Here is a 25,424-nt window from a genome sequence, read left to right on the forward strand (position 1 = left end):
CGTCTGTTCTCTGTGGTAAAACGTCCTTTCAATGAACAGATTCATATTTTACGTAAACTTTCGGCCATACCGTAAGATCTTATACAAACAGAGGCATGATACAACAGCGGGGTTAGAAGCAACATTTGTATACCACTGCACTTATTGAATTTTTATTTTAAAATAATGTAATCGAGTTATCATTTGATGATTACGAAATGATAATGAGATAGTTTTCACATTTAAGGCTCGTTTTTTGATGCTTTTAATTCTTGAAGAAAATAAAAAAAAAATCGTGCATAAACCATACAAATTATAACATTTTTTGATGCCGTAAAAAGTTTACCTCTCCTGAGGAATTGGCTTAATGAAATCACTTACAAACTTCATGCTGATTTTTAGTCCTATACCAACACTGTTGGTAAAAACATATTATTCGGACCATCACCAATTTTCTTAAATAAATACTTTTAAAATTCAGTAACTTGTTTGAGGTTAGATGCAAAAATTGGTGCATCAAATTTACAGCTTGTAAATCTCGTTTCAATTTGCTTTCAAATGATTGTTTTGCATCACACGTTTGCTAACGTCAAAATTTCATTCATCCAAAAGTTTTTTTTTATGATTTCAGCTAACAGTGCTTTTTACCCCTAAATGTATGCACCCTAATGCTTTTTCTTATAAAAGCATTTTTGACAATAAATTGTAATATGTTATTCGAACAATACAAAAAATACTACAATTGGTATTTTACGCGTTATGGCACCTCAATTTTATAAAAAAAAGGTATGCATTTTCAAACGTTTTCATCAGATTTTTCATTAGAAACAATAATGATTGCAAGTTATCCCTGTATCTGAGTAAGGCAAAAAACGCATGTTTTAAGAAAGTTAAAAATTACTGGTGAAACCAATAACTTTTCTGACTACATCAATTTGATATCCCATCAACTTTAAAACTTTTGATGCCTAATCGGTATGATTATCTGTGGACAAAAGTGTTTTAGAAGCCATTGAAGTTGAAAAAGGGGCATGTTGACGGCAGATAAAAACAGTTGGTAATATTTAGATAGAAGAATTAGTGAGTGTTTCCAAGATTGTATGAAATTTGTTTTCAGGATTTCCGAAAATTATACGCAAAATATGAGCTAACTTGAACTTTTGGTTAGTCATTTCAGTTTCTTTGTGATGAGAACAAATCAACAAGCTCGTTGTGTTATATTATTGTCTAAATTTGGTTAAAAAAATAATAAATTATTCATTTGTACTTTTGGCTCTCGGTTTGGTCCACTTTAGATGCGAGAAACTATGATTCGAGAACTGTTTCAAATTGTTGTCTAAGAGCCAGATCCTTTTCTAGCAATATTTACCCGATAAATTAAACATGAGTATTATGTTTCATTTCAGGTTTTTGGCTTAGATATGATCGACATCGAGGATGAATGTCGTGATCATTTTGATCTGAAATATCTTCATTGCCCTCCAACGCTGTGACAATTCCGTTAACATTGAACAGTCATTTTCTATCGGTTCCGACATTTGCACCATGAAAGCCCTCTTGGGGCGCTCGAACTCCACAAATAATGAATTTATAATAACTTAATTTGACGACGGACATACAATGTGTAATAGATGCTATTATTTTTATTCTCTCTCCCGTTCTGTTTGGCAATTCCCGTTTTTATTGATTTAGATTGCATGAAAACGCGCCATTGATGATGTTTTAATGACCAAACGTTTACTGTCTCTGTCGTCATTTTTTATGAGTGAAAAAATGTCTAACAATCTAACCGTATTTTTTTTGCCTAACCCCCATTTTCCCAAAGGTCGGACTGGGAGAATAAAGGGGTGGAAGAAGGTTGAGCAAAAGGACAGTCATAATTGGGGTTATTAAGTTATCATATCGTGGAAATATTGAACAGAGGGAAAAATGGCGCAGCCGGGGCTACTATCTACGGACATCATTCGCCGCGCTATTGATCGCTTGTTTTCAGCCTCGGAACATATCCATTTTGGGTCATCACTTCAGTGCTTGAACCCTATCGCATGGCCGTAATCTTCGGGTTTGCGTCCCTAACGCCAAACTCGGGTTTTCTCGAGCTGGAGACTGGTGGCTTCTGGCATGAAAACGAGATTATTATCGTAATAATGTAATATTGTTTCTGCGTCAGAAGTCAGGATCTGTTGTTTCCGAACGGAAAAACATCTTGTTTGGTGTTTTTATGAACGGAATTATTGGGAGTTTTTTTTTTGTAAGAAATCACAACATTGACATTTGGGCTTTGAACTTCCATAACATTTAATCTGATGATATTTTATGACCAAATATTTTGCGTGAGATACGTAAACTATCATACTCTCATTTCATTAAGTTTGAGCTTTAGTTAATATTCAAACCGTTAGGAATTTTTAATAATAACTCTAGTCGAGGTGTAATTTTATATTAAATGATTTTCATTTAAAGTGTCATTAATAAAACATAAACAAGACTTACATTTAAAACAAATCGATTATTGAAAAAAAGTTATTGGTGGAAAATTAGAAGGATGATTTGCCAATCGTTAAAATGCAAAGCACATGATTTTGGTTTTTATGCAGCATTTTGGTCATTTCAATCAAAGTCGTTCAATTTCTGGATTAGATTCATACAGTGTTAGTCAACAAGATCCATGAATTCAAGTTTCTGAAAACAATGACATCAAAATATCAATTCATAATGATTGAACAGTTTGTCTGTACCCAATAGTTGCACAGGCATATTTGATTTCGTGCCTAATATTGCCCGATTTTTTTTCCAATGGTTGCACATCTTCAAAGCTAAAGGCTCAGCCACCATGTGGTGTAAGGAGCAGATTTTCGGAACGGAAGCTTATTATGAGAACTTTATGTTCAAATGCAATCCCGATCAGGAGAGCATATCAAAATAATAACTCAAACGTATCTCGCCAAGATATTTACATCTGGTTCAGTTATAATTAAGTACTGAAAAATTTATATTTTAAGTTTCTCCAATCTGAATTATATCTTATTCTGATTGACAGACTTGAATGGGGTTGAGATAATTTTCAATGATAAAGAATTTTTTCGGGTTGTCCCAAAATAAAATGATTATATCTTATTTTGATATATGTACAACTTTTTCTGAAACACGGACATCGAAGTCAACGGCCCAAACCGTACATTAATGAGTTTCGCTCAACAGATCTTTAAAATTCGACCCAATTTTTGGGAAACCAAAAATGGAACATGGTTTTAGCAAATTATATGGTTTATTGACATTCCACTGGTAATTTTTCTCGAAGCACTCATATATTGATAAGTTATAATTTTGATAGGTTTTGTCGTGCCCAATATCAAACTATGCTATCAGAACGAGATATAATCTTGAAAGGAGCATATCTAAAATTGATATAATTTAGCTATGATCGTATAGATTTTTTGATATAATTTGAGATATTTTAACATCCTACGAGTACTGAATTATAACTCATTTAGATAGAAAAAAAATTAGTAACAAAATATCTCATTTTGATATAATTTAGTTTTTCCCTTCTGATCGGGTTTATCAAATAATGTGGTTTATTGACGTTCCTCTAGAAAATTTTCTCGAAGCACTCATATCTTTAAGTTATAATTTTGATATAATTTGTTCTGTCCAATATCAAACTATGCTATCTGAACGAGATATAATCTTGATAGGAGCATATCAAAAACTGATATAATTTAGCTATGATCGTATAGATTTTTTGATATAATTTGAGATATTTTAACATCCTACGAGTACTGAATTATAATTCATTTAGATAGAAAAAAAAACAAGTATCAAAATATCTCATTTTGATAAAATTTTGTTTTTCCCTCCTGATCGGGATACAATTAGAAGACGGACCCTTCTGCGTGGGATCGTCAATGTTTCCAAAATCCCAAAAAAAAAAAAATAATCCGCCTGTTTGTAGGCCTAGAATAATACTCACTTATTATCCGTAAAGTTTCCAGAAATTAAAATCTGCATCGGATTGGTCCGAATCCATCTGAGCGGAGTATTATTAATTACATACTAAGAAATAAGCTTGTTTGTTCACATCAAATAATAACTGAAAATATTTTAGAGGAAACTATCGTGATCTGTTTTGCGCTCCTATAATCCTAAGCAAGGTTGCCGAAATCAAAGAAAAATTTGTAATTATACAGAATTTTGAGAAAATTTTCATCACAGAATCCATTTCACAGAACACAGAATTACGAAAAATTCACAGAATTTTTAAATTTGAATGGATTTCCAAAATTTTAATTTTTTTGGCCAGTATAAAATTAAGATTTTTTTTATTTTGAACTTTAAAAGTATGAAAAGATTGGTAATTTTAATAGATTTTATCCAACTTAAATGCAAAAAGACCCAATATTATGAATTTTCAATGAAATTAAAGGAAATAGCAGAAAACCATCACACAATTTATGGGTAAAATCCCAGAATGATTTTTTTTCTCAAAAAACACAGAATTTTTTTCGAAAACCTTGCTCCTATGATGAAGATATAATTTCATTGAATAATTGCAGAATGTCGCACTTGGAAGTTGATCGATTTTTACATTTTGAATATCAATTTCTAGCTGAAAAATGCACTCAAAGGGTCAAATCCTTCGACTGATTTATGCTCAAGATATGCAGTTTTGTATAAGAATTAGAATCTTATCAAAAAGATAATGTATTCCTTTTACTTGAAAGTGGGAATATTTTTAATGAAAGTAACTCTGAAGCATTTGATCAATCTTCATAAACATTCATATCACATTGAAATGTTTCTAAGCAACAATGTTGGAAAACACTTTTGATCAAATTCAGTTTTATGGATTTTTTTTGTTTTTTTTTCTCGGTAAGGCTGGAACAAATATCTATTTCTTCTATTGTCACAACGCCCCCCCCCCCCCTCGAAATTTCCAAAAAACCCGAAGGGGGGAATAAATAAAGTTTGAAGTATTTTATAAATTTTGACAAAATATTCAAATATCCAAAAGATTACCAGACCAAAATACAAATTTTGGAAGATGGAAGTTTTTTCACCTTTTGTATTCTTGATTTGATTGAATTATTCGATAAAAAATTACTTGATTTATAGGTTTTGTGCAATGATATAGTATGCAATTTAGTTACATACAAGCTTTCGTGCAATTTATTCCAATTTATTTGTTTTTCGCATTGTTTTTTTATTGTCCCCCCACCCCCCTTGCGATGTTTCGAGTGACAAAAGAAGGATTTGAGATTTGTTCCGGCCTAATAAGGTCCTTTTATTATCCCCCTTCGACGTATAGGGCGAAAATAAAAGATCTCCACTGTTGATGATCCGGAGCCAGCGTCTTCACTTCTTGTCAGCCAAGGTTCTCGTCAAGTGTATGTATTTCAGCAGCTAAACTACGCTGCCACGAGCTTCTAGGCCAGCCTTTTTTCCGACGCACATGTGGGTTCCAGTCAAGCGTTTTTCTGCAAATCTCGTTTTCATTTCTTCGCAGCGTGTGCCCGATCCATCTCCTCCTACGTTCTCGATGATTTATAGCGCCTTTTGATGACACCGGCGATGTAGTTCAACGTTTGAGATCCAGTTGCCAGGCCACCAAGCGCGGATGATATTCCGCGCTTTGACACAGTTGATACAATTTTTGACGTTTGGGTTTAAGATTCGGATTTTCGTTCGTAGGGAATTTGTTAACGTTTGGTCTACAGTTTTGTCTAAACCGACAGCAGATTTGAATTTCTGAGAAAATTCCACATATGAGAAGTAGAAGTTGAACTTGTGATATAGCTCAGTTGACAAATCAGCTGCTTTCTAAGCCGATGCCCGCGAGTTCTAGCTCAAGAGTAAACATCGAACACAGTTGTACTTACTTACTTAACGATCCTCCGGTGCACAGGACCGTGGTAAAAGACCTCCACTGTTGACGATCCGGAGCCAACGCCTTCACTTGATCCCAGTCAAGACACTCGTCGACAGTTCGTACTTCGGCGGCTAGACCTCGCCGCCCCGAGGTTCTGGGCCTGCCTCTCCTTCGATGTCCCTCTGGATTCCATTCAAGTGCCTCTCTGCAAATCTCGTTCTCATCTCTGCGCAGCGTGTGCCCAATCCATCTCCACTTACTTTCCCGAATCTCGATTTCTAGCGCGTTTTGATAACATCGGCGATGAAGTTCCACGTTTGAGATCCGTTTCAGATCCAAGCGCGGATGATACGCTACAGGCAGCGATTCACAAATACTTGCAGTTTTCGCGTCATCACCGCATATGTGCACCAAGTTTCACACCCGTACAACAATACGGATTTGACGTTTGAGTTGAAGATTCGGATTTTCGTTCGAGAGATCTGGTGTGACCGCCAAATGTTGTGGAGATTCGCAAACGCAAATCGGGCCTTCCTGATCGATTTTTCGATATCTTTCCTTATACCACCATCAGGCGTTATCTGGCTACCAAGATACTGGAAGCACTCCACTTTTTCAACTTGTTGCCCAGCTACCACGGAATTGGAAGGATTTACTGTGTTGATCTCCATCGACTTGGTCTTTCCGACATTGATTTTGAGACCTGCTGCCTTGGAACTTTCGGTGAGGTCGTCGAGTTTGCTCTGCATGTCTTGTTGTCTTCGGGCGAGCAAAACAATACCGTCTGCCAGTAGAAGAGAGACCTGGATCCAGTTCAGTATCACTTTGCAAAGTACTCTGAGGGTTGTACAGATCAACGTTATGCCTCGCCAGTTACCGCACTCTGTCAGGTCTCCGTTCTTCGGGACCTATACGAGGATACCCTGCGTTCAATCGGCCGGGAATGTTGCAGTATCCCAGATGTCGGCGGAAAGACGATGTAATATTTGTGTTGACAAGGCAATCGATCCCAGGTGCTTTGTTGGATTTCATGCTTTTGATTGCCGCTTCTATTTCAGCCAGTGAGGGCGTTTCCGAGTTGACGCCATTAATGCGACTTACAGTTGGCGCTACGAGTTGCGGGTTATGTTGGCTATCGCTATTTGTGGCTTGGAATAGTTGTACCGGATTAATTTTTCAATGACTGTCCGGCAACGAAAAAAAAATAGTTTTAGGTATCTCAGGTCTTCCACCAGACAAGATTCTCATCAAAATCAAGGGGTCCGCTGTTGACATGAAATACAATTCTTCAGGATTAGTCGTATTTATGCAACAGATCATCTCGAAATTTGAGAAATTTGAGGGACTTCAAAATAAATCTGATAAAAATGTAGTCCCTCAAATCCAAAGCAGTTTTAGTGCCTTAAGGCCAGAGATGCCATTCTCTACCGAGAAAAACGGACAACGGAGAAAAAAACACCCCCGTGCGATAGTTGCAAATCACCCGGGTGAGATTTTTCGATCCTCTCCACACATTATTCGCACCCCGGTTTCGAAAGCCACACACACCTTAGTTCAATAGCTCCGGCGTGCGACGATTTGCCACTGTAGAGCACCCCGGTGAAAACACAGAACCGACTAGTTGAAGCCACCAAAAAGCAAAGACAAAAACAAAGACGACGGTGTGCATAATAATAGCATCAACAAACGATGAATGTTTCGGGCGAGTGGTTCAGCTTCGTATGTGTTGGTAAACGCAACAAGCCAAGCCAGCTGCCGTCGCTGTCGCTCTCCGTGGTGAAAACATTTTTTCACTGTAGTGTGTGTTAGCTCTGTCGTGTTGATTTACAGATTCTCTACAGAGGTTCGGCTAAAAATCTCTGCGGTGCGTTTCAGAGAATCTCCACCGAGAATCGAAAACCGAGCACGTGGGTGATTCTCGTAAGAGAAATTGCAAGCCTGCTTAAGGCAACTCTTCACACATCGCAGTCGCCCAACTATCGATACCTACATATTTAAATACATTTTCGATAGGCTCAATAAACTCAAACTTCCAACTAAAAGATATGGCAGTAGAAAAATTATATTTATTGAAATATGGAGATTCACCCCTGGTAACTATAAAGCCCTAACTAAGCATAAAAAATGGCGGTTGGGGCATCAAATGACAACGAATTTTAATTTCTTTCAAACTAAAGTGTCCTTGAATTTAAGTTAAATGATTGAAAATGAACATTGAGTTACTATGATTACTACTTAAACGTATACTATAGTGATCTACTTATATAGAGGTAAAAAACATTTAATTTCGAAAGACAAATCGAGTTTCTATCAGTTGCATTCCCGAGCAGACTTTGATGCCTAAATCGATAGCAAACAGTAACCAAAATAAGCCATCAATGCCAAAATGAAAGCATAATTTAGTATCGCATTTTTCCCGATGGCAAAATTAGGTTTCAATGAAGCATTAAAATGTCGAAAGATGATGCCTAACCAATACTTAAATAAGACATTGAGACCAAAATGAAAGCACTATTTGGTTTTGTTTTTTCTCGATAGCAAAAAGAAGCATCATTAAAGTTTCTAGACACGAATGCCATAATGATGGTAGAGTGTCAAAAATAAAACCTAAAAAAAAAATTAAAGTTTTATTTATAATGATAAAGCTGAAAAATGAAATTGAAATTATAGCATGATTTGATATTCAAATTTCTGTGGTGAAAAATAAGAAATATTACAGGTGTTAAAAATTAAGTCGAACTGAAAACAAGCTTAACAAGGTATCGTGAATTTGTTTTTGTTGAGAAGAAAGCGAAAACAAAATAACAGCATAATTTTGATTAAAATTGATCGGATAGTAAAACTTGGCGTCATTAAGGTATCCTGAATTTGAAATAATGCTCAATGACGCACGCGGTATAATTTGTTTTTCTTGTTAATTGTTATTTGTAAGTTGCAAAATGAACCGAGTGTATTCGAGAATAAACATTATCAATTTTTTTTTCAATGATGAACTACGAAACAAAATAAAAAATCATTGTTTTTAGCTCTTGCAATGGAAAATCATATTATCACGCCAGCACTAAACTTTATTGTACATGCTGATAAAAACCAAAATATGAGTAGCTTTGCCTACTAAGCGACACGTCGCATACGTCGAGACGTTGAAAATTATAACGACGCATCGCGTGTTTGAACAGTAAATATTCGAATTTTGAATTCCCTAACTTCTGACAAAATAATATTGCAAATATTAGATTGTCGGAAGAATGCTGTCAGTTCACCATCGAAGTGTCCAAAATTTTTACTGATATGCACAATATTGGGTTGCTGGAACCCAAAATATTCCAAGGATTGCTTTCCATAAGTTTGAATGTTGTTGGTGTTGAGTGCACGCATGTAAACAAAATACCGGCAGCGGCAGACAAGCGAGCGGGTGAACCATTCGTTAAGTTTTACGCGTTTTACGTTTTCTGCCGTTGCTATTGAGGAAAATAGTGGTCCTTTAGTGCAATCTTTCCAGGAAATATGAAAGGTGAGAAACAATCGGCTCAGGTAAGTTCAAAACAGTTTTTTCCATTTAGAGGCACACGTCCTACACAAGTGACCTTTCCTGTGTACGGTTTGCAATGCACGGATGGAAACAAGTTTAGCCGATTATGTAATATCGATTCCTGCCTATCCTAGGTCACGAGCTGACCTGACTGCTAGGAGAGGTAAGCTGTGATAAACTTATGTGAAAAAAAGTTCCGGACGATGGATCATACCCACATCGAACTATATGATCTGGAGAAGGCGACCGGAAACAATGCGGAAAAGAGTGGTTTCATAACTTTGACGACTTCACACAAGGCGTTTGGTACGGCACCACGCGATCGCAAACCGGGGATCTTTCGCCTTAAGGAGTTTTCAAGGAACTGGAAATACCACGAAAAGATTTCTGATTGTCGGAGCTTCCGGAACATCGTTGTATACAAGTAATCGACGGACCTCAAACCGCTTATCATCACACAAAGGTACGATTTTTTTTCTGCTACTCAAATCGAATCTGTTCATTGAATAGTTGGAAAAATAATGTGAAATAAAATCATAATTTAAATTTCAGGTGTCGATGTTTGGTTAGTTGCACGGAACAATTTTTTCTACATTTGTTTTGAAATCGGAAAATCGAGATAGATTGCTTCGAAAAAACAACCTGGCTGAACGATACTTCTGCCGGGTACTTAAGTTCAAATAACGTACACTCTGAAAGAGGATGCAATTTACTCTTCGGTTGCTCCTGCTGGAGAACAAAGCCTGCGTCAACAGTGTCACCAGAAATGGTGGTGGTCCAGAGCAGAACCACCAAGAACGAAAGTGTAATGTTGATGTTACTTATCGGATGTTACCATTACCGATGTCTGAGCTATTCCAGCCAAACGTTCGTCATCCGGATCGCGCCGAAGAATGCAGCGCTGCAGAAGGTTTTCTATGCTCGAGGCTATCAAATATTAATGCTACGTAAGTAATTAACTACAATTATGTAAACACAAATTTTACAACTTTTAAGCAGATAATGTTAGTTTTAACATTTGAATTTCAATCAATCAACTTTTGCTTTTAATTTTTTTTTCTTATTGCGAGTACGAAAAAAAAGTTTTTTTATCCATAACCTTTGATCCGTATATACATTCAGGCGTTTATCCAACTGTTTTATATAGCGACTTGCATTGAAATCAAAACCGTGAGGAGATTTTTTTCAAACTTTTTTTTATTTGTTAAAATAACATGATTTAATTAATCTGTTGCTTTTAATTTTATCTCATTTTAGAAAGGTTTACATAATTCTAGATGAAGTTTTAAATAATACTAGAAGACATAATCAGTTGTTTTCTGCTACAATCCAGTTTACTTAATGAAATGTGTTTTGAATTGATACAACACACCGGTGTATGATCTATAAAATTTTCCAATAATTGGTTTGTTTTAATAATATGCTACCTCCGGATGATTTACTCGAATAACATTAATTGCATACATGAAGGCGTTTTTATGCGCCGGTACATGCTCCATTATTGATATGTATACATAGTCCTTAATGTGTTAAAAAACAGACTCAGATCTGAATAATAATGCATTAAGGTTGAAAATTAATATCCGAGAAGGCTTTTGCGACAAAATTATAAAAAAAAAAATGCTATCATGACTTGCTAGCGAAATTTGATATCATTTTGTCTGAATCAAGATGGTACAATACCAAAATTTTGCTATCTATTTTCATACGTAAATACCACAGATACCCCAAATCTAAGTTTCAATGAAAGCTTAATGATGCCACGTTTAGCCAGCGGTTTTAAAATGGATTTGATCTCAAAATGATGCCTAATTTTGGCTGAGAGTTTCACCTAAACGTGGTATCATTATGCCCTCAAAACTTGTTTTGAAACGAGGCATCATTAAGGTTTCAGTGAAACCTACAGTTGGTATAATTGTGGTATCGATATATGAAAAGTGAGACCCAAATTTTGGCATTGTACCACCTTTATTCGGGCAAAATGATACCTTATTTTACTTTCAAGGCATGATAGCAAAATTAGGTATTATTTTGCAATAAAAGTCTGCTCGGGTTAGCTAATCGTTTAATTATCATATCTTATCAATCGTATTAGTTTTGCGGCCAGGAAGAGAATAGATTGATGTATAATAATGGGGCAACAAAAGGTTGGCTAGTAAACGGTGGATAATGTGCAACACGAGACCCCATAGTGGTCATATCACCTCTTATTCACAACTCCTATCTCTACCTACCCGCGGTGCCGGCCTAATATCTTGTATTGTTACGGAAACTGAGAGAAGGAATAATCGAATTTTAACTTTGGCAACAACTTTTAGCATGAAAACACGGACTAGAATTGGAACTTGGAATGTTTTGACCCTTGCCCCGCCAGTTAAGCTGGCTCAACTTGCAAGAGAAGCTAGCCGCCTCAAGCTAGAGATATTGGGACTGAGCGAAGTCCGTTGGCCTAACACTGGAGAACACAAGACACAGTCTGGGCAAGTACTGCTTTACTCTGGCATACGAGGAGAACACGCTGCTCGGGAACGAGGAGTTGGTTTCCTATTAAGCCCGCAGGCCCATGCGGCCCTTTTAAGATGGGAACCGATCAACGAAAGAATAATCGTAGCCAGATTCAGAACACGGGTTAGAAATCTTACAATGGTCCAGTGCTATGCGCCAACTGACGTTGCCGATTTGCAGGAGAAAGAGCAGTTTTACAGTCAACAAAACAGCGTGGTAGAGAGAATTCCGAAGGGTGACATTCAAATCTACTTAGGCGACTTCAACGCAAAGATTAGCTCCGATAATCAGGACTTTGAGCGCATCATGGGGCGCCATGGCCTAGGACCGATGAGCGAAAACGGAGAGCTGCTTGTAGAATTTTGTGGCAACAACAACATGGTGATCGGAGGATCGCTCTTCCCCCATCGACCAGCACATAAGGTCACTTGGGTATCTCGAGATGGCCGAACAGAAAATCAAATTGACCACATCTGCATTAGCCAAAAAAAGAGAAGGAGCCTCCTTGATGTCCGCAACAAACGAAGCGCAGACATTGCATCCTGATGGCAGGGCCGTAGGAAGAAACGGCTCATGGGGGGGGTTTTGGTGACAACTTTTTTCTTATAACATTTTTGCTTGAACAATGCATACACAAGTATAAAAATTTATGTGTGTGTATGTGTATGTGTGTATATGCGAGTGGCACAATGGTGAAGATGCGACAATAATGGAACCAATAAAAAAGGATTTTGAACGCTTTATTTAAAAAAAAAAACTTTTTTTAGCCACTTACATTAGCAAGCTTATTCTTTCGAACCACAAGCAGATGGTTTTGTTTGTGGTTCGAACGAATTAGTTTGCTAATGTAAGTGAGTAAAACAAGTTTTTTTTTTAAATAAAGCGTTCAAAATCATGAGCATGAGTGAAAATGTATCATATATTCAGGAATAAAAATGAAAAATTATATTTACGGTTCAAATAAGGTTAATTTTCTTGTTAACTCGATTAAAACTTAAGATTTGAGATAGAACCTTTGATTTTGAAGAATCTGCAATGTATGTATATAAAGTTAAATAAAATTTCTAGCTTAATTTTTGACGGAGGATAAAAGACAAGTTCAAAAATTATCATTTAATATTTAATATCCTATAATTTAAATCCTGCAATGAAAGTTTCCAAAATTAAAATCTAGATTTAAAAAAAAATAATTCTTTGAAATGAATTCAGTTTTTTTTTATGTATTTTTTGCCAGGTTTGTGTTTCCAAACTGATTAAGATTGAATTTTAAATTTTTATTTTCAATCAAGAATCAAAGTCATGAAACTGCGATCCATGCTATTTAAATCCTTAATGAAATTTTAACATTGATATTTTAATATTCATTATAAAACTTAAATTTGAGCTAAGCCTGAATAAAAACCTTGGATTTTAGTTCCAAGTCTGAATTCTGCATTATGAACCCAAATTCTAAACCTGAATCCAAATTCCAGATAAGAAATCCAATGAATTTGGAACAAAAAAGGAAAACTTGTATCAGAACCTTTAACCAGAAATCTTTTATTTGATTCTGAATGTGTGGTTTTCAATATGATTTTTTTTTCAATTATTTTTTCGTAGTTGAACTTGTGAATTTAAATAAAATTGTGAATAATGAAATTGTTTCACATTTTTGAATTCTGGACTCATGAAACTTTCTTATGTTTCAACTCTGGAATTCAAGTCTAGGATGAAAATTTCAGATCCAAATTCTTTTCATATTTCGAAATTATGTATTTCGAATGTAGAAAATCCATCGCATTTTAGATTGAAATTCAACACCAAGTTTTGAAGCAGGATACTAAACAAATAATTATCCAAACTGAAAATCAAGAGCAATAAACTGGGTACTTACTTTTATATTTTCCGCAAGTATCCTGGGCATGCTGTTTCAAAATTTTCAAAAAATCCGGCCAATATGCAGGCAAGTTTCAATTCCATACATTATTCCATTAAAATCAAGAAGAAAAACACATGAAAACTATTTTAAATTCATCAGCCGATTCAGAATCATATATAATTAAGGCTTCCCAAAAATCGTTTATGTTTATTGTTTATTATTATTCTTAGGACTCTATTGATATTTCCATTTGATTTTTCAAGAAGAGTGAGAAAATCTGGTCAAAAAACGGATAATCTGGTAAGCTACGTCAAACTTTTTTGGGATTCAATATTTGGTACTCAATGACTATCAACAAGTGAGAATTTTTTTGAAAAAATGTTGTAGAATTTTGGTCTTGAGATTTCGAGGTTTTGGTGTAGGGATTGTTACACTATTGTTACTCTAGAATTATTTTAGTTGTTCATCAAAATTTGATTAGAAATTTTAAATTTTATTGTTGGTTGAAAAATATATCACTTGGCATTTTTGGACCTTCATGGGGGGGGTTTAACCCCCAAAACCCCCCCCGTTCCTACGGCCATGCCTGATGGTCACCTCGTCCTTGGCGAGATACGACTGAGAGTTGCGCGTGTCCAACGGCGCGAGGAGAAAGTCGGGTGTCGATACGACGTCCGCCGGTTGAAGAATCCAGAGGTGAAAAGGGCATACGTTGAACGGCTAGAATCCCGAGCCTCGGAGTTGCCGACAGACGGAACACTCGAAGAACAATGGTGTGGGATCAAGAATGCCTTTATCACGACGAGCCATGGTACTCTCGGTAAAGTTTGTGGAAGACGAAGTGAATGGATGTCGGATGAAACCTGGAGGATGGTCGATGATCGGAGAAAGGCGAAAGTCAGGATTGAGCAGGCATGTACCGGGTCAGCCAAAGCAGCCGCCCGCTTACGATATGCGGAGCTGGAACAGGCAGTTAAACGAGCTTGTAGACGAGACAAGAGAGCCTGGACAAACTCTCTAGTCGATGAGGGAGAAAGAGCCGCCGCCAATGGAGATATCCGATTACTTTATGACATTTCTCGCTGCCTCAGTGGTGCAAGGACTAATGCAAGAATGCCGCTGAGAGACCGAGCAGGTTAGCTGCTGACAGATCGAACAGATCAGCTCAAGCGTTGGACTGAGAATTTTGAACAATTCTTTCGAGTTACAAATAGCGAGAACCCGCAGCTCGAGGCGCCCACAGTAAGTCGCTTTAATGGCGTAAACTCGGAAGCGCCATCGCTGGCTGGAATAGAAGCGGCAATCAAGAACATGAAATCCAACAAAGCGCCTGGAATCGATTGCATTCCTGCTAAAATGCTCAAAGCCGACCCTGCCAGCACAAATGTTGCACCGTCTTTTCGCTGACATTTGGGATACTGCAACATTCCCGGCCGACTGGATGCAGGGTACCTCGTAAAGGTCCCGAAGAATGGAGACCTGACGGAATGCGGTAACTGGCGTGGCATAACTTTGATCTGTACAACCCTCAAAGTACTCTGCAAAGTGATCCTGAACAGGATCCAGGAGAAAATCGACGCTACACTCCGACGGCAACAAGCTGAATTCCGATCCGGACGATCATGTGTGGACCACATCAAAACGCTACGAATAATACTGGAACAAATCAACGAATTCCAGGACTCTCTTCTGCTGGTGTTCGTTGATTTCGAAAAAGCATTTGACCGACTGAACCACGAAAACATCTGGGCTGCTCTTAGACGACGAGGGGTCCCAGAGAAACTAGTCCATCTCATCGAAGCACAGTACGAGGCATTTTCGTGCAAGGTCTTGCACGACGGTGTCTTGTCCGAACCAATCCCGGTGACTGCTGGAGTGAGACATGGATGTATTTTGTCACCGCTGCTTTTTCTCATCGTAATGGATGAGATCTTGACTGGATCGATTGACTGTAGACCAAACCGAGGATTGCCGTGGAATCCTTCAGCAATTGAGCAACTGAACGACCTTGACCTGGCAGACGATATTGTTTTGCTCGCCCAAACACACAAGATGTTCAGAGCAAACTCGACGACCTCACCGAAAGCTCCAAGGCAGCAGGTCTCAAAATCAATGTCGGAAAGACCAAGTCGATGGAAATCAACACAGAAAATCGTTCCAATTTCGTGGTAGCTGGACAACAGGTTGAGACAGTGGAGTGCTTCCAGTATCTTGGTAGCCAGATAACGCCTGATGATGGAACCAAGAAGGACATCGAAACCCGGATCAGAGAAGCTCGATTTGCGTTTGCGAGTCTCCGAAACATCTGGCGGTCACGCCAGATCTCTCTACGAACTAAGATCCGAATCTTCAACTCAAACGTCAAATCCGTATTGCTGTACGGGTGTGAAACTTGGTGCACATATGCGGTGACGACGCGAAAACTGCAAGTTTTTGTGAATCGGTGCCTGCGAAATATCATCCGCGTTTGGTGGCCTGGCAACTGGATCTCAAACGTTGAACTTCATCGCCGGTGTCATCAAAAGGCGCTAGAAATCGAGATTCGGGAACGTAAGTGGAGATGGATTGGGCACGCGCTGCGCAGAGATGAAAACGATATTTACAGTTAGGCGCTTGACTGGAATCCAGATGGGCATCGAAGAAGAGGCAGGCCCAAAAGCTCGTGGCGGCGAAGTCTAGCAGCTGAAATCCGCACAGTTGACGAGAACCTTGTCTGGCAGCAAGTGAGGACGCTGGCTCCGGATCACCAGCAATGGAGATCTTTAACTCAGCCCTATGCGTCGGTCAATCGGCGCCGGACCCTTAGGTAGGTAGGTAACAAAAGATAGAGCGGACCAATTGTTGCACGATCCAATATATTCTGAAGTTCTGTATGGATCGTGGTATTTTTTTTTTTTTTCAAATAATTGAGGTCAAATTGTTCGAGAAAAGTTAAAATCGTTACAAAAATGTTTTTTTATGGCGTAAAACCTTATTTGCCGTTGAACGAATCTTAAGGTGTTGGTTAACAAAACCATTCGAGAAAATCAAGAAATAGTAAATATTTGATATTTTTATAGTCGCTATCGCCATGCTTGTGGTCAGTTTCTCAAAAAAGCAGAATAAAAATCCATAGTATAAACCGTGGTTTTACAGTAAACACTACCTTCCAATAAGTAAACTTTACAAAAACTCACGTTTTGTTCGTAACTTCGTATCTTGTTAAGCAAAAAAAGATAGGTATATGAATTTTCTCAACAGAACACAAAAATTCCCACAACCCATTCCACTGAAACTTTTGTCCAATTCTCTTCCCACTGTCATCCATGCAGGACTCGAGTTTCACACTTAGTTTGGCTCTCTCATTGTACCTGCGAAGCAGATCAAAAATTGCTGACAAAGTAGGGAGAAGTAAATTATCTGCCGTTAAATTGGATTTTTGTCTTCTATGATGTCAGTTTTTCTCCCCTCCCAACCACCGAACGGAAAATCCACCGGAATGTCTATCACTAGCTGGACTGGGGAGGAGGCAGACTTTTCATGACAATTTATTTTTCGTTGGCCATCCCTCTCGGATTCCTGGCCGTACGTAATGTTTTTGGAAGATTGGAACCGGGTGTAGCGAGATAGGGAATCCGAAAGAAGTGCTTGTTTAGCGAGACTTTTGATTGCAAATTAATTAAACTTTTGTAATGATGATACCGTTAGGAGGAAGACATGAAAGAAATAAAAAATAAACATGCAACCGAGTGGTATAACATATTAAACTTTCCCATGGTTATTTAGAAAAATTTATTCCCACGCAATATAAATGCTACTGTAGACACCTGATTGAATCAGTGTAAGATTTATTTGTCAGCGAATTGCAGTTCCGTTTAAAAAATAAGTATTCAAGGGCTATGACCCTCTCAGACTACAATAAATAATTACTGTTTATGAAAAACTATTTGATCAAGGGATTGTTTTCTTGAGAGATACACCAAACATGAAATTAATGCTGAATAATATCAGTTATCTTAAACATTACTTCAGAATAATGCACTACATCGAATTTCTTTCACGCGTTTCCACAAAAACGTATCATCATACTATTGGGAAGTCAATGTTGCGCCACCCTGCAAAAAGTACCTACCTGTCACAATTCATCGGTCGTGTTTGAAGATCACGGCGAAAAAAATATAGCTGCCACTTGAATGCGGACATTATTTGCTCTCAACGGATCCACACTTCACATCACAGTCCAGGCGCAATCGGGCGAAAAAGAATCAAGAAGCAATTCCGATGCTTTTGATATGGGCCATTTTTCATCATCAAATGGTGGATTGTCCACTTGTTGTCGGTTGTGATTCTTTTTTTTTATTTCATCCAGCATCACAATTTGGGGCCAATCTTGGTAGCTAAAAATGTCGAGGCTTGAAAGTCGAGTGGGAAATTTCTAGATTGGAACAAGTGATTGTATATACTTTGTGGTTTTTATTTCACCGGATGTACTAAGTTTGTTGAATAAGCTGAGATTGATTAGGTGGTGGTTTCCATCGTCAAGAAGATTGTCTTTGGTGTTGGGTTATCTGTTATTTTTTATTGGAACATTGTTTAATTTGAGAATAACAAAAAGCTTCTGACTACTTTGTGCAAGATTTATGAATCACAAGTTTAAGAGCTATGGGAAAGTATGGAACTGGCGTATCTGAGAACAATTTCTATCAACATTTATCAGTTGTTGACGGAAATAGCGCTATCTTTGTTTGCCGTCATTGTAAAGACTTCAAATTTTGTAGAGTGTTAGTTGGATAGTTGAACTAAATTGTGTGAAATTTTCAAGAAAAAATATCAACCGAGAGAGAAATGGCAGCTTGTTGAAGTTGGAAGTGGGTGCGCAGCTTCACGCGATTTCATTCTTTTTTGAACGCAACTGTAAATACGATAAAGAATAATCATGGGCCGCACATTATAGGTGCAGATATACGAAAACGAGTTTAAATAACATTCATTTGATATAATCTGTAAAATGGCCGGACTTCAACCAGAGCGAACTGAGTGAGAATTTCATGTAATTCATATACCAGATCGAAAAAGCGAATATAGTTGACTGAAATTAATTCCTTGGATTATAAACTGTCGATTCTGGTTCATAAACTTCAAAAATTTCGACTCTAGATGGGAATATTTACACATTAGGTTCAAGTACCTCGAAAAAATGTTGTTGGCGTTCAGTTCGGTCTGGTCGAATCCCGACCAAATAATATACGACTGCTGGTTGTCTGGGGTTAAGACCTGATTTTGGATTTTAATCAATCCCGTCTCATCCTGTCCAATCATTGTTCTTTATACACATTACCAGGGCTGTCCGCCACCATATGAGTCGTGAAGCTGTGACTGTGGAGACTCCGTCATACTCACTTGATTGCTCCTCAGAAGAGTTCCTCTCCGTTTGGCGGTCACTCATCCCCCAGTTGTGTGAAGTTAAAATAATTTTAAAGTCAAGAATTCACCAATCGCATACAAACAACCGAAGACGAACACGAATTGCATTTATTGGTAGTATTGCTCCAGCCAGCAAGCCCATTTTTTTATTGCTCCCTGCCAGCAAGTCGTTCAATTAGCAACCGAACTGGAAACGCACTTATTATTTTGACCCTTATTCTGCGCCGCGCGTGAAGTGATGATAGTCGAGTCACCTTACCGTCTCGGGACTCTAGTCAGCTTATTTTGATATTCGGTGCGACCCTGGAATCACCCACGTCACCCGAGTCACCCAAAGCAGCTCCTGGAATCGAGTGACTCGGGTGACGCGACTATTGTCACCTCACGTGCGGCGCAGAATAAAGCCTAATTTGCTCCTGCCAGAAAACCCGTCAACACGTTCGTCGCCATGGGACCCATAAACGGGTGACGGCTCTCTTACTCAAGAGTAGTGACTGTGAGTATTGAGCTTCCGTCATTTGAGTACGGAGCCGTAATGTTGATAAATTTATCTGATAAATTAATCTGATGAATTAATCTAGCTTAACACGATGATGAGATTTTTGGTACAAAAGTACGATGAAAAGGTTAAAAGAAAGTACAGCTTCAAATGCTAAATATGTATAATTGTAAAATGAATTGTTAAAATTGAACTACAATGCCAACAGACTAAACAAAAATTGAAACGAGAGCGAATGAGCCTTGATAAAATCATCAAATCATAGCTCAAATTCTCCTTTAGAAATGTATGTATCAGGAAATGCCTCCCTCACAAGTACACCATCGTACCAAACACAATCATGGATCGACCACGTTTTGATAGACAGCCGGCACTTCTCGGACATCATCGACGTCAGAACCTGTCGAGGCGCCAACATCGAGTCAGAACATTATCTGGCGATGGTGAAGTTGCACCCAAAAACTCTCCGTAGTGAGTAATATACGAAACGACGCTCGCCTCGATTAAATATTGAACAACTGAAGTAACCCAGAAATCGCTCGAAGAAGCGCTGTCGGCAGAGGGCGAACTGGATGAAGCCCCTCTCGAGGACTGTTGTGATACTATCCAGACAGCTATCAACAGCGTTGCGGGTCATCGGGAGTGTGGAACGAACACGACGGAGCGAATGAGTTGATGAGGAGTGTAGGAAGGTGATGGACGAAGAGAACGCCGCGCGGGCGGCAGTAATGTAGAGAAGCACCCTTGGAAAGGTGGAAAATCACCAACAACGGAAGAGGCAGTGAGTCCAAATTTTCTAGGAGAAAAAGCGCCGCGTGGGGGTAAGGAATTCGAAGAACTGGAGCAGCTACATCATTCGCAGGAAACATGAAAATTCTATTAAAAGCTCAACGCATCCCACGAAGGCTTCAGCCGCAAGCCGAAATGTGCCGAGATAAGGACGGAGGTTACCTGACGACAATCGTGAGGTGATCAAAAGGTGGAAGCAGCACTTCGATGAACACTTGAAAGGTGCACATGCAGAAGACCAACACTATGGGGGAATTGGCATTTTCAACGACGTTGAGGAGCTACACCCAACGTTGAGAGAAGTTATGGTCCAGATTTGGGACACAGAACAGCTACCGGAGGAGTGGAAGGCGGGGGTAATATGGACTGTGAGAACTACCGAACGATCACTGTCTTCAATGCCGCCTACAAAATGTTGTTACAAAATGTAGATTGACCAAGGCGACGATGGATGGATCTCTATGCTGTGTGCAGATTTCCGGTGAACTGTCGAGTTTGATTTGCATTGCGCAGTGGGCTTCAACAAGGCGATATCCTGCATGATGTTCAACGTGGTGCTTGAAGGTGATATTCGATGAGCAGTGGGCGAAATGCGGGGCATGATTTTCAACACATTCAGTCAACTTCTCTGCTTTACCGACGACATTGAGATAGTCGGCTGATCATCTGCGGTGGTGGAGGAAATCTACCGCAAACTGAACCTGGAACTGGGTTGATGAATAATACGTCCAAGACAAAATATATGCTGGCCTTCGGGTCCGAGACCGACCGAGCCCGCTTGTCCAGTAATAACAAGGTCACGGTCGTCACCTACTCTGGACTCTACAAGCAACTACGGTCGAGATGAAATAGCCTTCGCACAAAGTGTAACCTGTACACGACGCAAATTAGACCGGTTGTCATCTAAGGGCCTGAGACGTGGATATTGCTCGAGGACGACCTGCGTACACTCGGAGTATTCGAGCGACGAGTGTTAAGAACTATCTTTGGCGGCGTGCAGGATAACGGAATGTGGAGGCCATGAATGAACCACGAGTTTGCGAAACTCTACGGAGAACTCAGTATCCAGAATGCGAGAAAGCCGGACGACTGTCCTGCAAAATAGGAGTTCGCTGCGACAAGCAGAGGCGCAACGAGTGAGGTGATCAGATCAAGTGGAGCGTGATCTGGTGAATGTGAAATGCCCGAGAAATTTTAGAACGGTTACCATGGACCGAGTGAATTGAAGGAATATTGTTTATGTCGTTAGACGAAACATCATTTAAATAAATTTAAATAATAATTGTAAAATAAAAAAAAACGCAGTGGTATTTCAAGTAAAAAATCATACTTGCTATTGCTATGGCAAATCCTAGCATTCAAAATCAGTTGGTAGTTTTCCTCTACATGCTATGGCCATGAAAAGCCGTTGGACTGTAGGGGCGGCGCTTGGAAAACTAACCACCGATGGGACTCATTCCCCTCATGGGAGTGAGCCTCTCCTAGACAACCTCTGTTGTTGTCTCACCGGTGGAGGCAAGTCCTCGGACTGTACCAGGGGCCAAGGCCGGTCGATCACCGTCACCACAGTGATCGCGCACTAAACTCTTCTAAGGGGTGTTACAAGTTAGCCTCAGCTAACAGTGGATTATGGCTAACTTTTAAGTCGAGAAATGGCATAGAAGCTCACCAAAAATTTGAGCACACCTCACTTGCTTGAAAATAAGCATCAGGAAAACAATTTTCTGGAAATAATATCGAGAAGGAATAATCCATCAGCTCTCGGACAACTGCTTCCGGTAGAAAGCAGAATTGATCGGTACGGTAAACAGTCGAGAACGTCGGTGTTATTCCACTCGCCAAATCATCACGAAAATTAATTCGTGTATTGTGAAATTTATCCGAGTTGGATCGGCAAGAAAGCCAGAAAAGATCGAGTGATCGGGAGTCACGTAAAACCGTGATTTATAGTCGTTTGCGCATTCAAGAAAGTGTTCTTCGAGTTGCATGCTGCATGTCATTGACCTCGTCGAAACTTCTTGAGGGCCGAACGTTCACCGATCACGAAATGAAACATCCGATAATAAGTGGATCTGCGTAAACTCCAACTAGAACACCATAAATTTACCGTCTACCGATAAGTGAACGAAGCATTTAACAACGAGTGACCTGCATGAATGTAAGGAAAGCAGAATTCATAACAAATCCTCATCTAAATTATTCCACGTATTCTCCAGACTTAAAGTCACCAGAAGTGACAATAACAAAAAGACACGAAGAAGAAGGGCCCTGTAGCCATCGTCTCGAGCGGCAAAATAAGCTCCGTGCATCATAACGGCCTTCTCTGTGAAGTAAGTTAAAATCACAAACTCACATTTCTTGGCCTAACACATTTTGTTCAACCTACACTATAGGGCCGTTTTTGGGAGCTTGAGATACTTCTTCCAGCGCTCAAGCTGAATCTTCGAACTCCAACAACAATTCCGAATCGTCGAATTCCAACAATTCCGAAATCGTGGCTGTGCCGAAAGCTGAGAGCAGGAAGGGACGCAGAGGTGGACGATTATCGAATCGTAGGAATTGTCGTGATTGCATGAGAGCGACGTCATCAGTCCAAGCACTTTACGTTCTTCTTTGGAAAGTTTGGGCAAGGCGATAGGGAGAAGTTTGGTGCATGCGAACTTCCAATTGTAAGAGGAAAATTGGTACAGACGGACACGTAGAGCACAGTGCATGCGAGCTTCGTGTACATTGTCGGAAAATTGCGCCAAATAACCAGCATAGAGCAGCTAGCAGGAGAGCGAGGTGCGAATCGCCCACTAGTAGCGAGAGACGGGAAAATCGAGAGAGATTTAACCAGCGCGGTCGAATCAGCAGCTAACGCGCTAGTTGAAGTGAAACAACAGCAGCAGGTATCACGATCGCGCCCAAGCGCATTCGAATATTGCCCCGGTAGCGGAACACCGTCGATGGCGATAAATTGACTGCTTGCCATTACTGATCGATGTGTTTGTGTGTAGTACGTAAGTTAAAAGTAGCTTTAAGTAAAATCTTAGTAATTGTAAGAAAATGTGGATTTTGCATGAATATAATTGAACCTTCATGAACATGCAATCAAACCTTCGCATTTGCGCTATTTGGTAATTTGAGTACCTCAAAATCATTGAGAGTGCTTTAGCCGGGCTTAGACGAAAATACTACGGGGCTCATTTTTCAGAATAGACTATGAGGTTAGATAAAACCGAATAGCCACGGATAAGGCGAATAGCCAACGAGTTTGCTTAGGTTTTTGCAAGCAAACAAAATATCGTTATAGGGGGGCTCTGATAAGAGCCGATTGGATCGGAAGCAAACGAGGAGGAATCACAGAGGAACAACACTTTATTACTGCTGGAACATTCTAGACTTTATTTCTCTTTCTCTTATTTACACGTATAAGAATAGTTTCCTTTCCTCGGGTGGTCTTAGAGAAGGCCACTGCTGGCTGACTCTTCTCTTTCTTCTTTTTCGATCTCCCTAGATCGATGTTGCCTCGATGGTGGTTGAATAAAGACTGGCTGTGCAACGCGCGGGAGCGCGTGTTTTTATACCTTCGTCACGTCGGCTGCTGCTCGCTGATTGGCTGGCGCTCATCTCGCGTTCTTCACCTCCCGCTCTCTTCTCAGTCCGTTTGTCGGACTGAACACTACATTTACCTAAATCTCTAATTTTGAGAAATTAAATAACCATGTTTTACCTAAGAATCAAGCAAGCGCCAATGTGGTCTAGCGGATAGGCTGGTGCGAGTCTGGTTTTGGTATGCCAGGCGTACTGGGTTCGATTCCCGGTATCGGCAACAAAACTTTTGGGTTCGAATCCCATTAGTGGCCGACAGGTAAGATGAGTCTCCTCATATAACTGACTATATAAAAAAAAGTTCAATCAGTTGCCAGCTGGCCAGGTATATACACGGATGCCGGAATACCTGTAAGTAAACTAGCCCACCTGATTGACTCGTTCTTCCAAAATAAACCTACATCAACACAATACATCCACTACATAACAGTTCATACGAAGCCATGGGGTCCGTGTATGGTGTACGCGCTGCATTGAAGATTTGTCGAACTTAATAATCTAAAGAATGCATGTGAACTCATACTCAGGCAGAAAGAAACTGCGGTGAATCCGTGCACCCATGGTGGATAACCAACATACATACAACATACATGTTTTACCTAAGAATTCAAGCACGTGTTTAAGATGGTGGCTTCGAACAAGGAGAGTCAGTTTGATACTCCTGCCTGGCCTAAATTACAATGTTTTCATGATTTTTTTTCTATTTACTGTTTTGGAAACATCGTGGCGTGATTAAATTTTGGTTTTCAGACAACATTTAGCTAAAATCATTCATTTTTACTTTTTTCGAAGCGTAAAAAAATAAATCGAAAAATCATGCTTCGGAAAAAGGCTCTAGACCAGCTATCAAATGCTCGAAATCAATTTTACTTGGTGTCTAAGTATGTTTAAGTTAGGAACTATATGTTGCATGTATGAATATATTTTTTGATTGTTTCAAATCATGACCAAACAAAATATATAAAATTGGTATAAAAACCGTTCTTTTCGATGTCCACTAGAATCTAAGCTAGCCACCAATAAAAATGATAGTTAGACTGGTCTGCAAAATAAAAACGGTTGCTAATTCTGTTCAAGTGAAAATCTTCCATTATACCTGATAAGAAATCGTGACTAAAAGTGCGAAAAATATGTTTAAAATGTTACTTCAAAAACCTCTTTGTATGCTTCTTAAAGAAACAAAAAACATTCTCACAAACCTGGTGTACATCCAATAAATCAATCTATCCAGATGCACTCATTTTTTTCGAAACGTAATTCAGACGTGGAGAAATAATTTTCTGTTCAGAATTAGCGTTTTAAACCTGCTAATACACACACGTTTTTCGGCTCCCCCTTAACATCAATAGACCCATCCAATTTGTTATGATATTTAACCGCGTAGAAACCACAAATC

At 39.1% G+C, this 25,424-nt stretch overlaps 1 long non-coding RNA gene across 1 annotated transcript; it reads left to right on the forward strand.

Moving 5' to 3' along the window:
- The first annotated feature begins 22,487 nt into the window (after positions 1 to 22,487).
- Positions 22,488 to 23,234, forward strand: LOC129751628 (uncharacterized). Its single transcript, XR_008738760.1, has 3 exons — positions 22,488 to 22,592; positions 22,651 to 22,764; positions 22,828 to 23,234. It is a non-coding gene; the product is annotated as an uncharacterized LOC129751628 (long non-coding RNA).
- The last annotated feature ends 2,190 nt before the right edge of the window (positions 23,235 to 25,424 follow it).

The sequence above is a fragment of the Uranotaenia lowii genome, chromosome 1 (assembly GCF_029784155.1).
Source record: "Uranotaenia lowii strain MFRU-FL chromosome 1, ASM2978415v1, whole genome shotgun sequence".
Taxonomy (NCBI): domain Eukaryota; kingdom Metazoa; phylum Arthropoda; class Insecta; order Diptera; family Culicidae; genus Uranotaenia; species Uranotaenia lowii.